This window comes from Acyrthosiphon pisum, chromosome A1 (assembly GCF_005508785.2).
Source record: "Acyrthosiphon pisum isolate AL4f chromosome A1, pea_aphid_22Mar2018_4r6ur, whole genome shotgun sequence".
Taxonomy (NCBI): Eukaryota; Metazoa; Arthropoda; class Insecta; order Hemiptera; family Aphididae; genus Acyrthosiphon; species Acyrthosiphon pisum.
Window position 1 is genome coordinate 156764643 of NC_042494.1, and position 14768 is coordinate 156779410.

The window sequence follows — 14768 nt, forward strand, 5'->3', positions numbered from 1 at the left end:
ACGCCGCGCCAGCGTCCCTGGCCGCGTACGCCTCGATATTGCAGTTCTACATGATATTAGTGCCGCCAATTGTAGTGGCCGCGTACTGGTTCAACGGCATGGTGCCAGATGGTCGTCTACATACTGGTGTTTGTGCAGTACTACGTGCTGGCCCGCGGGTTCAACCGGGTAAACGACATGGTCGAGGCGCTGGACGTGGCCCGCGACCCGGTGTCCGCGGGCCGGTTGCTGGCCCGGTTGACCAGCGTCTACGACGAGCTGTGCACGCTCGCCGGCCACGTGAACAGGGCCTACGCGCCCGAGATGCTGCTGCAGTGGGCCTACAACATCATCCGCGTCATTATGGTCGTGTTCCGACTGATGGAGTTCGCGTCCTCACTGGACGGCCCCATGGCCTGGGCCACGCCTTATCTGCTGGTCCAGCACTTGGGTGAGCTGTTCATATTCGTGGTGCATACGTCGTGCGTGTGCACGGTCGGTGACCGCCTGTCTAGCGAGGTATATGTATAGTATTATCATATCTTGACGTATGATTCGGGAAATTTTCGAAAAAAACTGAAGTTTTCAGAAAATGAAAAAAAAACTGCATTTGTGGAAAATTAAAAAAATTTATTTATGCTTAAAAATTAAAATAATCAATGTAAAAAAAAACCATTTTAAAAAATAGATTAGGAAACCTGTCATTGTCATTTCACATTTGCCAATACGGTTAACAATGTATTATTGTATAAAAATTTACATTTAATCTATTAAAAATATACGGATATTTCAATATTTCTTCTAAAAATAACGTAGATACTTATCAAATTGATATTTATGTAGGAGAGTGTATTTCCCCGAAAATAAATCACCTGTATTTTTAAATATTAAAAATTGTATACTTATTGTCAATTTATATTTGTAATAACTAACAAGGTATTATAGTAACTGGCTGATAGGTTTATAAATTATATTACAGTAACTATTTGATTGTTTTTATATTTTAAACTTAGTGAGTTGGTAAAAATTAAAAAATATTAATAATTTATAAGAAATAACTACATGTCTACATAGTAAATACTTAATAGTTAGTACTTTAATAGTTAATATTACAAATTATAATTATTTATAAATCAAGTATAGAATTCTCTAGATTTATCCACTACAGACTTTAGGTTAGGTATGGTATATATAATATAGATGTAATATGATTGTCAACTATCATTATTTATTAGATTGTTTCCACTATACATTACTTTTTTAGTTCTTTAGAAAAAAATCTATTTTTTAAAACCAGTTTTTTTCGTCAAAACCACTTTTTCCGGAAATTTTAAACGAAACCGAATTTTCCTAATTTTTCCGGGTTACGTAAAACCCGGTTTTTTTTGGAAAACCTTTTTTTTTACGGAAATTTTGATTCCTAATGTATATTATGGTATACCTATAATCCAAAGTGCACCGCCGCCTGGGCCTGGCTGAGTAATTTGGTTCACATTTTTGGTATCGCAAACTTTCTTAATGTTAGAAATTACAATAAAATAGGAATGTTAAATCCCCATCTTTTGTCTTTCATTCTGTCTTTCAAAGCCCAATAGTCAACATTTAAAAAAAAATTGTAGGTAAACTAAATGTTATTAAACTAAAAGCTAAAACTAATTCTCAAGTCACGACGTAATATAAATAATACCTATTAAACGGGTTTACCTATCAGCATAGTACAAATAAATGCATAGATTAAGGGCGTCGGTGCGTTTTTTTGAAGGTACAAAAACTTGTCTTACAGGAAAAACTTTCACGCGCCGTAGAATTGTCGGATTTCATATATTTTTTTTTTTTTTTATTTAAAAGAGGAGAACAATTTGCATGTTGGAACAAACACCGATTTTATAAGTTATAATTATATAGAAGCTAAAATATGCATTTGATCAATGCACAATATTAATTCTTTTTCAAACGTATTTTTCTACCACCATTTAAAGTAAAATGAAAATTGGGCCTTTGATCTAACCAGAAAAATTTTCTCCTTTTAAATAAAAAATAAATTAACAAAATCCGACTATTGTACAGGGCGTGAGGTTTTTCCGGTGAAGTCATTTTTATTAATATAATACACCGTATCATTGTATCAACCCCCCCTAAATAAGTATCGAGCTGTAAATTAGTGGAAAAGTATTGTAATTAAAGTAGTAACTAAAATATATAATATAAATTTCAAATTGTATATAATTTCGTAAAATTGAAAAAACCCGCACCGACACCCTTAATAACATATTAAATGGCACTTAACTCATCGTGTTTAAAAACATTCAAAATTACAAATTATTAAAAGTTTGTAGTTAAAGTAGTTAAACATTTATAAAATTTAAAATTTGTATTACTTCCCCAATAAACAAGGTTCCCCATAAATAGTTCATACTGTAACCAACAAATCTAAAAACATGGTGCTTTATATTGATATTTTAAGTTCAAATTCGGGCGAAAGATATTTAAAAAAAAATAACAGTTTTAATGATTTTGTTGAAAGTTAAAAATATTAATTTTATAAAAAAAATGCATTTTTTATTAATTCAACCAAATTTAAATTGAACTTGATTGAAGTTATTGTAAAAATCAGTAATTACCCTCCCCGCCCATAACAACATCATAACTTGGCCACTGCGCCTCGTTGCAATACCTAGTAGGTACATCGTAGGTTATAAGCATACAAAGATGCAACACGTTTTTTAAATTCCACCAATTAATGATATTTTCAGAATCCAGTGACAATGCCAGCAAGCCAATTATAAACATATTACCTATATTAAAATTAAATATCGAATACTTAAGTAAAATTAATAGCTTTTATAACTTTTTCAGTCCAAAAGAATTTTGGCGAGTTTGGAAAAACTGAGACTTCGTAACAGAGTTAACATGAATATAGAAATTAAAAAAGCGGTTAGTTCTATGGTATCTACATGTAAAGGGTGTTTCATTAAGAACGCCGGATTTAATCTTGTTGTAACTTTATTAAAAAAAATTATTTTGAACAAAAAAGTTATATCAACATGTAGTATATATTCTCCGATTTAAGTGTGGAATATCATATCTGGCATATGTCCACCTCGGCTTCGCTGGCAAGCTTTTGTTCGGATCACGAAATTTGATATCACCTGCTGACACATCTCCGGGTCTAGTTCACCAATGACACAACGAATTTCCTCTTCAAGTTCTTCAATTGTTCGTGGTTTGTTTTCGTAGACATGAGCAATGACGTAACCCCAGAGGAAAAAATTCATTGGAGTTAGATCACACGATCTGGGAGGCCAGAAAGAAGTCGGCCCTCAAATTTTGTATGCAATAACACAATTGTCGCACGAGCAGTATGGGAAGTGGCGCCTTCCTGCTGAAACCATTTATTGGTTATGTCAAAATCATTTAATGCTGCCCACAAAAACTCTGTTATCATATCTCGGTAACGTTCTCCGTTTACCGTCACTGTGTTTTCATATTCATCTTGAAAAAAATATGGGCCAATAACACCTCCACTCCAAAAGCCACACCATACAGTTACTCGTTCAGGATGCATTTGACGTTGTTCAATTTGTTGTGGGATTTCTGTCCCCCAAAGTCTACAGTTTTGCTTGTTTTATTGCGGAGAGTTTATAAATAACAATGCTAAAAGAAACAGGTAAGCCAACACAAAAAACAAAAAATACCGGGAAAATTAAATCCGGCGTTCATAATGAAACACCCTATATAAACTCATCGCCTATTATAAAACATAAATTACTTAATATATTTATTTTGTTTAGGTAGACATTTTTTACGTGCGAGCAACTACTAGAAACGTTTACGCATCGATTGGCGGTTTTATTATATTCAATATGAGTCTCATTAGATGTGTAAGTTTAATGAATGCAACTAAATTACATATTTATAATGTAATTGTCACCAATACCAAACTTTACATTCAAATGCATTTAATAAATTATTATCATTTTTTTTTTATAGGTCTGTTCTGTCTTAGCTACATATGTATTAGTGTTAATACAATTTAGAGATCAAAAAGGAAATTCAAAGCCTTTGTATTACAATTGGAATTAATACAATAAACCAATACCTAATTAAGATTTATATTTTCTAACATCTATAGCAATATTATAATATATGTTATAATTATAACATAATTTGCTTAGTAAAAAGAAAATCTACAATTGACTGCTAAAATAGCTTCTTTTTTTATAGAAAACATTTTATAAAAATTGTCGTTTCAATGATGGTTGATAAATAAAATGAGCATAAAATAAAAGTAGTGTTCATAATTAGGTTAATTAAAACCATATTACCAATTATTACATACTCTCTTGAGTTACCTACTTTAATCTTTTAGGTATTCCTTTAAGTATTTCAATAAAATATAAATTTCTCTTTTAAACAACGGTGGTATGACTCGGTAGTCCTTGGTTTATTTATAGGTAGATCAACCCGGAAGTGATATTTTCAGTCGTTTTCATTATATTTTGTTAAAAAAATAAGCAGAAAACTGCTTTTTTATCAACAGTAGCACTAGAAAACAGCTTAGAAAATGCAGTAGAAGGTAAAAAAAAAATTCAAATAAATACTATGACCATTGGCCCAAATAGGGAGGGGGCTCGGGGGGACTTAGTCCCCCCACGTTTCTGTCAAGTCCCCCCAGTTCAAAAGTTAGTAATTAGTACTGAGCATATATAGTTTTTAGAAAATGTTTAGAAAATCCCTTCAAAATAATTTGTCTATTTGTGCCTATGACTATGACCAAAGTGAATATTCAGATTCCTTTTATTGTGTTTAAAGTTAAGTTTTAAGGCCTAATTTTACAATTTGTCGATTCAAAGCTTTTTTTTGATAAAAATTTCAAGATGAAATTTTTGGAATTAGTAAAAGATGTTAAAACCCATATAAAAACTTGATTATTTTTGTTTTTAGAACATAGATACACAATATATGAAATGTAATATTACAAAAAAAAATTTAAGCCGAAAGTTAGTCATCAATTATTTATTTAAGTATATTAGCCAATAGGTTTTTATTGTACTAGATAATTAAATTGAATTTTCTTAAAAAATCGTTCAATTATTATATGTTGGTATAGCAAATTGCATATTATTATCTGTTGTTATTGTAATCGCAAATCTTGCTATCGTGTAATTTCTATAACAAGATAATAAGGTCACATACCTATATATTTTCTAATTAACTTTTACGTTTTCTCACTTGAAAGTTGCATACACTCTGTAATCACTGCAATATAATTTTTTATAATGTACGTTATGTAAACATCATACATAATTATTACATCGAATGCATAGAACTTGGATTGTTAGTAGACAATTTCCATTTCCATTTTCATACTTAGATCTATTAATATATTTGTTTTAGTTAAGGTTAAACATCAATTATTATTACTGTAACGAATTGGTTTGTCTATACATTCAGGCCTATACATTATCATACTATTATACAAACAACTTTTGTATACTTATGTAATGAATATTATTAATAAATAATATGAATATTGATATAATAGTATGTAATTATTATATAGGGTGTTACTGTACAACCATGGCGATAAGTCGTTTCTATTCAACATTTAGAATCAATCAATGTATATTGCATTTTTACTGTAACGAATAACGATTTCCATTATCCTGCATAATATCAAATTAATTAACAAACAATATATGTTTTTAAATTATATAAGTTTATACATACATAATATTTATTTACCTGCATAGGTAATTGTTATTCGATATAATTGAAAAAGTAGTTGCGTCACAGCAAATAATACAAGTAATAATTGAAATATTATGTTTGATTATTATAATTTACTGTACAACCGTAACTCATAATATTATGTTTTGTATATTGTAATTTAATTTTTTTTAAAAAATGAATCCATACTAAAACTATAGGTACCTATCTATAGTATGAATTACTTTTACTGAATCCAACCCGCAGTCATTGTCAAAATATCCTCAGCTGTAGCGCACAAATTACCAACGCCGTTCACGATAATAAGCCCTCTTTTCTGTGGATAAACCATAATTTCGTGAACGCAGTTCTTCGACGCCTAAACCCCCTCCACCACAACCATTCGAGACCACCGATACAGTTTGCTGCAGCAGACTACGAATTACGATAATATATTATACATATTATTAAGATTATTTCTGTATTATATTGTGGGATGTGCGTGTATAATATACAGAATCCGGGCGATCGTTTTCGGGATCGGGAAAAAACTCGGTCGTTGTATTTTCGCAATTAAGTTTTTTCCTTATCGCCTTGGTTGTTCTTCGGTGTTCATAGTCGCCGTGACCAGCAATCCGCAAACAAAAACGAGATCGCAGCAGGCCAAGATTACAGAGGAATCCAATTTTCGATTGAATTGTCCGGTTTTAGAAGATCAATACTTATTATACTTTTTTCCTTGGAAGATGCCACGACAGGTATCGACGACGAGATCGACATTACAACAATAATCAGGCACATAACGTGGATATTTTTCAAAAAAGGGTGTTTCAATTTAATATAATATTAAAACACAACTATGGGTGGATACTAGATGTGTGGTGTATCCTCCAGCCACACGCCTCAGTCAATAGTGATATTTGTACTTATCGTTGTTATTTGATATCATTATACGACCGTTTAGTCAAAATTAATTAAGCCAGCAGACACATAAATGCGTATACATTTTAGGAATTTGCTTTAAATTATGTGAGAACAATATACAATATCATTGATAATATATGTATAAAATTAATCAATGTCGATATAAATTATTATAATATTGTTTTTTCTTAACTACAATGAGTGATTTTAAAGCTATCCGTGGCCAATATTATAATTTTCAAACGCAAAGAGGATCGCAGGACTGTATTCTTTGATGGCCCACCGGCCCTCGGGGGAAAACACGTTTACAAAATTGTGCACGAGGCCGTCCCGACGACGCTAGCCCGCGATAATACCTATACCTACTCAAAAATCGTATCACATAGCATGTGTAATGAGTTAAAAATAAAGAAGTACAGTTATTGTGTGGAAGAGTATTTTAAATATTAATTTTTATTATATATTTTTAACTCATCACTTTATAAGGTGTATTACGGGGGATAGGTTTTTCTTTTCAAATAAATAAATGTATTAGAATGTTTGTTATATATAATTTTTACTTACCTTTCGAAGAACTCACTGGCAGAAAACTGTATCTTGCAGTATGATCCGAAATACTGTTGAAGTTGACTGACCAGAATAGTGAAAGGTATACCAAAGTGTTGTAAATGGATAAGTCGGTAAAAATAATTACAGTAAATTGAATTTATTTCTACTTGTAAAAATGAACACAGAAAATTTACAAATTATTAAAAATATGACGTTGAGTGAGCTACTGGATGACTGAGCGCCGTGTGTCCTTTTATAGATGTTGATGGCCGCCTTTTTACTCGACTTTGCGACTTTGGACCTTGCTCATTTCCGTGACATTTTAAATAAATTGTTATCATATGTGCTAGATAATTTATGTTTATACAGCTGCAAAGATTATAATTATTTACTGTCCAAAATCTAAGAGTGAGTTAATTAATAGTAATTTATTTAATATTTATACAGTTGTATAAATGTATAAATAATATTCTATTTAATTTCTTTAATCTAAAAGTATTTAATAACTAAAGATATTTTATTTTCCAATTTTTATTTGTGCAGCTGTATTGACATTTTATTATAATAAGTAATAATATATCATAAAGTATATATCATTACAGATGTAATAATTTCTTTCGCGAAACACGCAGGTCGCATGAGCGGAAATGCACTATCAACCAATTCCAATCCAACCTCATCAACCCCCTCCCCTAAATAATAAAATAAATTTTAGGATTATACTTGAGCGGTAGGTATAACTGAAAAATAAGAATTTAATAAATAATTGTTGTACCTACTGTATAACATAATATTATGTTAAAAAATGTTGATACATTCGGATTTACAAAAATAACAAACATATCGTTGCCAAGTGCATAAGTGTTTGGAAAATCGATAATTCGTGTCTGACTATCAGTATTCATTTGTTACGAAAATCAGGAATTAAAATCGTGTTAAAATCGAATTTTGTATATTTATTCCACGTACCTAAATCATCAAAATAATATATCATTATGTCAAATATTTCCGTTCAAGATAAAAAGTGTTCAGATATCAAATTGCTATCCAAGACTGAAATGATGTAAATAGTCTTTGACGATCTTCGGTCGAATAGACCAAAGCCGCTCGAGATTTGTGATTTTCATCAATATTGCTGCTGCACTACAGATTTGCGCCATTACCTAATTTGGCCTTGCGTACAAATTGCGTGACCGAAGCACCTACAGCGGCTGGTTGGAAATCCACGCCTGACTTGATGGTACAGACGGTCGACGATGTCCATAGTTTGCCGGTGGACAAGAAATGTATGTCTTTACATAATATGGACTTGCGTGAAAATTCCTCGGCCGATGCTCCCGAACTCGTTGCTCCGTTCGTTACGTCCGCGGAGTTTCCAGTTTCAACGGAATCGCCATCACGAGCTCGATCGTCTGTTTTGGCATTGATGTCACCTGCCAATGCAGACGATGACTGCAGCTGTATCGAGACTCCATCATCCGTCTCGTCGCCGTTGCCACCGGTAGAAGACGAAGTAACCGTATACGATCACCATCAGTGACCGCAGTGACGCGGGGACCGACTAGGCGGTAACAACGGTCGCACCTAGAGCTAGACGTCCACGCCGTTCACTTTGGAACCGGACGAAGCGGTTCGTCAGACGTATGTCTGTTGTGGTGCGATCGACCGCGTAGACGAATAAGGCTTTATTATACGATAGCATTTGGGCACCTTACACCCCCTCCCCTTCTCACACCGATAAGCGTTCGTGTCGTCCTTTCCGCGCATGTTTAATTTACTGTACCGCCGCCGGCTCTTCGCCGGGAGGTTGATTTTTCCACGTCGACTTCGCTGTATCACCCCGTAAATAATTATAAATTGTGGCTATGATGCCCTAATAATGTAAATTGTATATTATGTAAAATGTATATTGTATCTGTATATTTATTTGAATAAAATTGTGTATTATGTTATATAATATTTGGTTTTTAATTGATAATATTATTAATACACTGGGTAGGTAATCGGATAAGCAGTGACGTGATAGTTACTTCGCCACCATCATGGAGTAGAACAAGAATATACAAAAATGACGGTCATAAGGCTGGCATAACGTTGTCAAGTTAATATTTTAATATTTAATAATTTATTATTAATATGACTTATGACGTTGAAGAACCTATTATGGAAGTATCTGTGGAAAATTCCATATGGAATATTATTACCTAAGTTATAAATATTAATTACAATTTCTGATAGAAAAGTGAAACTAGTTCATACCTTTGAGTGGTCAAAATTAAAAATTCCTGGTAATTTTTGATAGCGATTTTAAAAACAAAAAAAAGTGAAAAAAATGCTAATTTTTATGCAAAACCAATTTTATATCTTTATATGTAACTCGAAAACAAATAACCGTAGGCCCTTGAAATTTTCACCAAATACCTATTTATATTCGCGTTTTCCAGATATGATAATATTTTCTATTTTTTTTTAACTTTTTTTGAGATATTTATAAGCTTGAGAAATTTTTCAAATTTTCAAATTTTTTTTTCATGAACGCTTTTTTTACTTGGTAATAAGGGTTGAACATTTAACGCAAGGGTCCTCATAAGATGCTTTAATAACTGATCAAAAATATTAAAGATATATTATGTTATCATCAAAATTTCAAATTCGCAAATTATTTTTGAGTTCAAAATTCATAAAAATCATTCTTTGCATAGCGGTAACATTAGTTATTTAAAATTTAAATAGAAGATCCCCCCTCCAAATTTTTTTATCTAAACAAAAACTGCTTACCTATCATTTGGAATTATATATTAAATATAATAATTTTTAAGTAAGTAACTATTCTTTAATAATAATACATATTATAAATAACACATAAAAATGACACAAAAAATTATTAAAATTATTAAAATAATAATTGTAATAATGGTTAAATTGTTAATTTATTTTTTTCTTATAATTTCTATGTCATTTCTATGTATTATTATTTTTTAGATACTGTATTTTTATTAATTATAAATATACATTAATTTTTCAGTCAGTTATATTAATTATTTTTATGGTTCAATTTTAGTCATATTTTTTTTTCATTATTAATATTAATTCGATAATGATTGTAATTTTTATTAAAAAACATTTTTAATAAAAAAATCTAAATATAATAAAAGCCTAGTTGAATAAAAATCTAAATTAGATAAAAATTCCAAATTAGTTCATTTCCCCAGCCCCCCTCCACCAAAATTTTGGTTTTAAAAAAAACTAAATCTCTACAAACGAAAAAAATTAGAATAGGTACAAACCAATACAAACCGGCCACAAACAAATGGTAAAAAAAAATCATATCTCCAAATCGGAGGGACTAGATAACCGATAAATGGACCTCCATAAGAATAAGTGAATAATATTGTTTATAGTTATAATTAGGGCTCGGATTATGTAGCAAATGCTTCTTTTGAGGGGAGTGTGATAGAGAGATAATTCTTATTCATATATAAATACGTTTTGAGTCGTTCAGATTTTAATGAAGTAAACTATTTTTTTTGCTTTTTTTGGCACTTAAAATTCTTTTTTAAGGATTTATTTTGCTACAAAATCCAAGCCCTAGTTATAATATATATAATGTCCCACTATTTTTTGGACATTTCACCCTAATGTGTTTGCCATCAACAGCTCCAACGAAATTAATAAATTGTGATGTTTTAAAAATCCATTTGATATTTCTTGCCAATCTTGAGTCGTAGATGCTGCCATTTCAATGGGTTGCAATATTTTCCAAGTAACATCACATGTTTAAAACTATTCTGGAAATTGTTGACACGCCCATGAAGAACTCAAAATGTAGTGCGGTAAAATTAGTTCCGGCAGCTAGGCAGTGGCGTGGCGAATGGGGTCTAGAGGAGCGGCCGCTCCTCCAAAATTTGGGTGGGTGGGTGGGTATTGGGTAATGGGTATTCATTTTTAGCATACATATACTTTACACAATATACTATAGAATTAATGAAGTACTAATTTAAAAAAAGGGTGGCAAATGGGTAACGCTCTGCTGTTCATTAGATGTCAAATGGGTCATTGTAATGGATGTGTTAAATGTTAATTCAATGATATAAAATCATTGTACACCAAAACCGAAACTGAACGAAGACTGTCTGCCTTTATTACATTATTACTATAAGTATATTTTATAATATTGCTAATGAAGTCATTTATACTAACAGTATGTTAAATTTACTTTGTTGAAAACATTTAATTTTTTGTACTTTAAAAGTTTTATGTACCTACCCACGAATAATATTTTTAAATTACAAAAAAAATAACTAAAAACGTTATTTTTCGTTTAGGTACATATCTTATTTTATTCTAATTTGAACTTAAAATGTCTATAAAAATGACGGTGTGAATATATTTTAGATTCTGAGCGGAGCGAAGGAGCTATTGTTTTTACAATGGCGTTTATTTTTTTTTATTTTATTTTTATATCCTGTATACAAAATGTCTTCCAGAAAGAGTGTTTCGATTTCAACATATAGTACCTTATCTTTTAGCAAATTGGATCAAGATGGTACTTTAGAGAGGTCATTTTTCGATTTTCTCAATAGTTATTTAATTCCACTGGAAAAACCACCGAAAAATTACGAAAAAACGCTAAAAATGGGATTTTAATTTCTAACGCTTTGTTTATCACCATAGAAACGAATAAAAAATTGTAATATTTTAATATTAGTTCAACTTGATTACCTACATGATAAAATAAATAATAACAATATAAAATATCCAGACTGACAAACCGTCTCCGCTCAGAATCGTTTTTCTTATACAATGATATTATATCATTGAATTCAAATTTAATACAACCATTATACAATGACCCACTTGTAATCTACTGTACAGCAGAACGACATCCACTTACCTGCTTTTTAGAGATTTGGGTTACAATATCAACTATCTATGAAAAACTCTATTTTCATTTTTCAATCATTAACTAAAAAAATTATCATTTTATACATTTTTATTTTTTAACTGCAATATAATTTGCAATTTTTCGTCATTTTCTTTTCATCACTTATATTTGAAAATATTTTATTCATTTCTAACTGAAGAGTATATTGCAAATTTTCGAGACTGATGAATTTCGTCAAAATTCTATCAGACAGTCGTAAAACATTATTGAGGACTTACTCTCAACTTTTTTTTAATTTCACTAACTATAAACAACTTTTTGAACTGTCCCTATCACATTTTCAAGTTAATTGCCCTACCAAAAATTTTTTACTGACAGCAATTAAAAAACAATTGCTTAGGTATACAGCTTTCAATAGTTAAAAAATAATCAAAATATTTTGCCAATATTCGGTAAGACAATTTCATGTACCTACCTATATATACGGTAAATATTTCATTATAAATTGATTTTGATGAAAATTGGCTTTGTGTAAAAATTCTCATTTTAGATTCGGAGTCGAGCGATGAATGTATATTAATTTTACAATGATGTGTTTTTGTGTTTTTGTTTAAGTCATCACCTTTTAGGATAGTAAAAATGCTTAGATTTTCTTCAACAGTATCTTTTTTGATAGGAAAATGAATACTTTAGGGGGTTTAAATTTTAAAAAAATCCTAATATTGTTTGAAAGCACTGGAAAAAAAAAAAAAAAAACGGGAATCTTTACGCAAAGTTGGTTTTCAACAAAATCGATTTTGGTTTTTGGTATAACTACAACAAATCTTCATGCAATTTTCACTGGTTGTTCATAATAGCATTTTATATACACAACAAAATTTTCAATAAATATTAATTTGTTTTGAACTGTTTACGGACATTTTCAGTTTCCAATTTTTTTTAGTTTTTTTTTTCTATGAATGTTGGGTAAAAAAACTTGAACATTTAATACAAAGGCTCTTAATTTATTGTTACAGTAAAATTTGTAAAATATTAAAAATCCATAGTTAAAATTTTTTTCCATAAGTATTTAAAGTTCGAATTTTGACAAAAAGCATAAAACTCAATGTGTAAATTATTTTTAAATAAAAATTCCTAAAAATTTTTCTTTTTAAGTCTAAGATTTTCAAATGTAATTCAAGACTCCTTATAAGGCTATCTACCTTTATCAATAAAAAAATTTCTATAAGAAAGTCAAATTAAATTTTTATGAGCGTTTGAAGTTCAAATTTTTACAACAATTGGATATTCACTCGACTTCTCATATGTAGTTAGCGATTTTCTTATTTTGATGTAATTCAAAAACCAATAACCATAGATTCTTGAAATGTATATCATATGTTTATTTTATCAATTCCTATACTTGATAAAATTTTCAAAATATTTTAACATTTCAACAAAATTTTATTTGTTAGGCCAAAATGCATCAAAGTTAATTACAAAGCTCCTGATATATTACTTAAATAGCAGTGTAAAAATACAAAACCACAATTTTTTTTTATATGTATTTAAATTTCAATTTTGACAATATTTATGAAATTTAATATTTAAAAATGATTTTGTTGTTGTACAAAGTATGTAACCTACTGTACGGCAGAGCGATATCCGCTTACCCACATTTTTTCCTTATTTTTTTAGTTTTTACCACGTTTTTGAAAATAACTCAATTTTTTTATTTCTATCCTTCCCCCTCCCCCCAAAAAAAAAAAAAATACTAAATTAATTTTCCTATCAGCAAAAAGATGCTGAGGTAGAAAATCGGACGCTAACATTGTTTTTCTCCGATCAGAATCTTAAAAAATAACTTAAATAAGAAAATAATAAACTAGAAGTATGTATGTTATTAACTTCAAACGTTTTAAGAATGTACTGTCATTGTACCTATAATAAATGTTAAATAAATAATAAACATAACTTAATTTAATGCAATTTTTTTTCATAAAATATTGGGTGGGTGGGTGGGTGGTTAGAATAATATCTTTTCTCCTTGTGTGAAAATAGCTTACCTCGTCACTGGTATACACTATCGAGCTATTTACTATTCAAACCAATAACATATATTTTTAAAACAAACAAAAAATGATGAATGTAAAAAAAAAATCGAATTATGTGAAATGGGTAAAACTATTTTAATAATGAGATTTATTTGAATTGAGTTGGTACATTTATATTCCTTTTTTTTTTTTGTCACATAATAAAACTCGTCACAATACAATAATACACTTATAGAAATTGCTTTTTACGCGTAGGTATTGTAAAATAAACAAGCTTATAGGATATATTCGTGACGACTGGTGAATGACAACACGTTTAACAATAGTATACGACTGTAGACTATAGGTATATACATAACATACTATTTTTCGACTTATTGTAGTAGCACAATGACGATATCATTGTAATAGTTTAAAAATTATTGTTTTTCCATTTATATAAAAATTTTTTTATTTATTTTATTGCCATTAAATTTTATTGATAAAAATGAAAAGTAATAACTCCGAAAGTTACAAATACTTGCGGTTGACCCACGTGATAGCCATATGTTTCGGACTTCCGTACACTCGTAAAAAAAATGAAAGAAGATTTTAACCCCGATGGAAACGTAGGACATTTAGCTGGTAAGTATATAATAACATTAATCATACTGTATTATAGTACCTAACTAGTTACCTACCTATATATG